The sequence below is a fragment of the Spinacia oleracea genome, chromosome 1 (genome assembly GCF_020520425.1).
Source record: "Spinacia oleracea cultivar Varoflay chromosome 1, BTI_SOV_V1, whole genome shotgun sequence".
NCBI classification, from domain to species: domain Eukaryota; kingdom Viridiplantae; phylum Streptophyta; class Magnoliopsida; order Caryophyllales; family Amaranthaceae; genus Spinacia; species Spinacia oleracea.
Window position 1 is genome coordinate 56,653,899 of NC_079487.1, and position 5,293 is coordinate 56,659,191.

Sequence of the window (5,293 nt, forward strand, 5' to 3'; positions counted from 1 at the left end):
AATACTCGGAAGTCAGCTTGTTGTGCTTTATGGTATCGCAATAATGTTCAAATTGTTTCAAATGTTCGTGCGGCGATTCACTACTTTTTTCGCAAATTGGGTGACTTTGAACCAAGGTAATCAAGGCGGGCCTTATCTCAAAGTTGTTGGCATTAGTGGTCGGGGATTGTATGCCACAAGTTGCCTCAAAAGCGCCTAGTATGCCCAAATTCTTAACCGGAAGAGCCATTCTCTATATGGTTGGACTTGATAGCTCTTGATCCGGTATTTCTCTCAAAGGATCAAACCTATTGTAGCTCGATGAACGGGTTCGGATTCGTCTCAAGCTCCGCAAAGTCCTCTCTAACTCTAAGTCGAGAGGGTAGAGAGGCCTATGACGTGTGCGCCCCCTATCTTGCATACAATCTCAAACAAACCGTGAGCAATGAAAAGTAAACTAAAGCAATAACAAAATTTGGTTAAACTAGACTCGACTAAACTAAACTCAAGAACAACAACCGTTCCCCGGCAACGACGCCATTTTGATGAGGCCTTTTCCGTGTCGTTGAATCGGAATCCACCTATCAAACAATATTTGTATGATCCTAAACCGACATACTATATGAATTATAGTGGTAAGCTAAGGTATCATCCCAAGAGAACATATCGTTTTGAGTCTATGCACCAAGCTAGTTTAGAAAGCTAATTCAAAGTATGTGTCACAACTAGGGAAATTAAGCTAATTAGGCAACAATTATGGAAGGAGTTAGGGTATCGGGGGTCAACTTAGGTTCGTTGGGGAAAACGAGATGCAATGCAATCATGATAATGTAAGGAAATGCAATTAAGGAAGCAGCTTAATTACGGTTCGGCACCCCTCTCGATTAGCGAACCTTGCCAATTCTAACTCTAATGATACGCTTTCGCGTCACCTTAGAACTAGGATAGGAATCTAAATCGACTAGCCACTTCAAATTCATCCATAGACTCTCAATTTCTTGACAAATTCATGAAGAAAGCTCCAATTATAATGACAAGCATAGTATTTGCAACTACTAAACCAATCAAACATGGAAATCCAAAATTGCAAGTCACAATTTAATCACATCACCAATCAACAAATCAACTCTACATCCCCAATTACTCCCCAAGAATCACCCCTAAACCTAACAATTAAACTACTCACTACACATTGTGCTAAGGAATGAAATCAAGCAATTGAACTTGGCCATGGAATTGAAAACAAAATTAAAGAGTAAGCTAGCAATTGAAATTGAAATGATGAGAATCAAAGGCAATAACAATAAAAAAGAGCAATCACAAAATTCAGAAATTAAAGCAATTAAGAAAGAAATTAGAAGAAGTAGAAGAGAATAAGAGGAAGAGAAATTACAATGAAGCTTCAAAAATTCTGCATTAATCTTCAAATTTGAATTCTACAACCAAGTGTTCTTGACTTTCTCTCTCTAAAACTCAAAGCCTAAAACTGAAAACTAATTTCAAACTTACTAAAAACTAATTCTCTAAAAATAATAATCGAAAAAGTATTTATATGTTTCCGAAAATAGAATTTTAAATGACGAAAATGTGCCAGCCCACGTCAGTGTGCGAACGCACACACCCTTGTGCGAAAGAACAAGTAAGTGTGTGCGCACAAAAATTTTGTGCGTCCACACAGAGCGACGATTCAGATCCTTCGTGCTGTGCCAGCGCATGAAAATTTTGTGCGGTCGCACAGACTAAATTCAACCATTCTCTTCAAGATTTCTTGTGTGGTCGCACACTTCTGCTGTGTGGGCGCATGGGAATCTGGTGCAAGCGCACCGTTGTTTCGTGCGAGCGCGCACAAAAAAGGGGAGCTGCTATAAATTTGCCTTGATTTGTTGTGAACGCACTCTGTTACCCGGGCGCACAGCCCTGTGTTTCCTTCAATAACTCCTCTTCTTCACTGTGCGATCGCACATGACTGCTTCTTGCACAATTCTACTTGGATTTCCACATTTCTTCAAGATTTTCCTATAAAGCATCAAAGTGGAACAAGAACATACAAATAGCATAAAAACTACCTAAAAATCGCAAAAATCATAGTAAAAACAATAAGAAAACCTAAGCTAAGAGCGACATAAATGCCGCTCATCAACTGCCTTGCTGCCTACACTAGGCGTTGGGCTTCGTGCTCAGTGTTGGCCCTGGCTTGTCGAGCTCGCGGGCCTTGCTCGTCGAGCGATGGGCTGGCTCGCTTGTCGGCCTGTCGCTCGTCGTGCTTCCGATTCATTTTTCCGTTTCGAACAATATTTACGTTTCCGATAATATTTCCGATTCCGACAATATTTTCCGATTTCGACAATATTTCCGTTTCCGGCAATATTTCTATTTCCGATGATATTTTTCCGATACGAACCATATTTTCATTTCCGGCAATATCTTCAACTTGGATAATTTATAATTCCGTTATGAACCATATTTCTGTTACCGGCAATATCTCCATTTTCGGAAAATATTCCCTTTTTCCCTTTGAATGTTTTAGCTCCCACTGTAACCAAGATTCATCATTTTCGAATGACCATAAATAGAGTACTTAATGAATATTATATTCACTTAAATACTTGATCCGTTTACGTATTATTTGTGTGACCCTACGGGTTCAATCAAGAGTAAGTTGTGGATTAATATTATTAATTCCACTTGAATTGAAGCGGCCTCTACCTAGGCATTCATATCACTTGATCTCACTGAATTATTAACTTGTTAATTAATACTGAACCACATTTATTAGACTTAGCATTAAATGTATTAAATGTAAACTTGAACCAATGGCATTATTTCCTTCAATTAACCCATCCATTAACCCACGTAACCCACCCTTTTTTTTTCTCTCTCTCTCTCCTTCCTTCTTCCATCAACTACCAAGCAAATTCAAGGACTATTTTCTTCCATTGAAGCCAAGAACACAGAGAAAACAGAAGATAGGAGAGAGAAAGAGGGGGAAATATATTTCGGTTATTATCAAGTTAATTTCAGTTGGAAAAATAAAGAATGCATACTTGAGTTGAAGAAATAACATCAATTCAAACAGAAATTCGAAGAAGCGACATGAAAGAATGCTCCGAACGAAGTTAATCCAAATGCAAGAAACTCATTGAATTGGGAGTACCCCCAAATTCGCCAAATTCAAATAGCACCAGAAATTCAATTTTTAGATTAACTCACTGAATTGGGAGTACCGAAGTGCAAGAAAGTGGAGGGAAAGAGTTCAACTCCAACACCCAACGATTTACTTCAAAAAATTAGAGGGAAATTCGAATGGTAACATCGTAATCGAAACCCTAATTTCAGTCTCCATAATTTCAATTCGGAAATTCCAGCTAAATCTTCTCCCTCATTATTTGTTTTGAATTTTGTTTGAAGAGTTCAGTTGTTCGATTCTCGTAGATCTTTGCAGTGGTTGATCTCCTGTGATTTTTATCAACAAATTCAGAACTTACTACAAGAATTCAGAACTGACTAATGGAATTGAATCTTGTTGTCGATGGAGTTGTCGAGGGAGATGTCGGAGTTGTTGATGGCGTTGTTGATGGAGCTGGACTTGTCGCGATAGAAGAGATAGAAAATGAATTGGTGGTGCAGCTGGAAACCAAAGAAAACCAGTCGCTGACCTCTCTTGCTTCACTATAGCTGCTAATGTTGTTATTGTTGCTTGACGATGACGGTGGTGGCTGGAAAGTCGATCATCCTGGTGGAGGTGGGAAATCCATGAAAGAAAGTAAAAAATTGAAATAAAGAAATGGGGGAGAGAGAAAAGAAAAAAATGGGTAATTAGAAAAAATTGGGTTAATAGGCGGGTTAATTAGAATTGATGACGTCATAAGGGTACTTGGTGTATTAAATTTTGAAATAAGGGTGTTTTGATGTATTATTGAAACTTGAGGACTTTTGGTGAATTCCCAAAAATTGAGGGGTATTTCATGAAAAATCCGTTTTATTAAATTACACATCTTAGAGTCAGATTCCGACCATAATATCAGTATATTATCCGGCCTTTGAGTTTCTTTTCTCCTTCTAATTTGGGGCGTGAGTTTCACTCACCCTTTTAATCCTCCGATTCTACTGTATACCCAAATGCTATTTCACATCAAAGATAACAAAACATATTACCAAAACAAACAAACAAAACTATCAGGAACTTTAGCAAAACATTTTGCACCCAATGAACTTCAACACAACATTTTGCACCCAAAGAAAATTAGCAGGCAAAGTAAATCTCAAGGAAATAATCAATCCCCATCCATCAAAATTTAAAAAAACATAATGCTAAATACAACTAGGATTAATTAGAACCATTTGAGTGAGATACCCAGTTAATTCAAGCACATACCCAAATGAAATTACTCCATCAAGCTCCAGAAATCTCAAAAAAAAAAAAAAAAATCAGAAATCACCAATTTACTCAACCCGAATCCCAATCTAGGTATCAAAGAGTAAGAAATTTAGCTGAATTTCACTAAAGTGTGCTTGATTTTCCAATAAAACAACAACAAGAAAGTGAAAAGGGAGGGAAAATTTTAGAAGTAGCAAAGTTGAATTGATTAAGAAAGAAAATTGTTGAATTGTGTGAAGATGGGAAAGCAAAAAAAACTGGATTGTTTTGGTAGAAAGAAAGAGGAATCATATTTTAGGAGGAAAAATGTGGATGGTGATGTTGCGGCGGTGGACAAGGGGAGTGTGTACAACAGTAGCAAGGAACAAGCGAGCCTTTTAGCGATCGAAGCGACGCTGACCAGGCAAGACGGAGAACATGGAGGCATATTTATCTTAATTGAGCTAGGAAGCCAAAGAACCAAGAACATCATCTCGGGATCATCTCCATCAACAATAGATAGGAAAGTTTAATTTCCAACATTATTTATCTGCTTCAATTCTTTCCAATGTGTTTCTAGTGTTTGTCTGCCTTTTTTCAAAAATTAGAAAATGCTAGGAAAGACTAAGGACATTGAGGAGGATACTAAATACTCGGGAGAGTTTCTCACTTTTTTCACCTGTCAAATAATTTTAAAAGAGATTGAGGCCTAAATCGTAATTAGAGTGTGTAAGGTCAAATCCGTCAAAGCACTATTTTTAAGAGAATTCTGAATTTTTTGAAGAAGAATTTTAGGATATTAACGTCATTTCCCTGTTCCAAATGAGCATCTTTGCTTTTAAAATGTTAAAGGGTTGTTCTACCTCTTCTTTGTCTGGGATCACATCTTTAAATGGTTGAAAGTTCCAGATTCCTTTGATTGCATTTCTTTTACTTCTCTGAGTTGGGATTATTGGA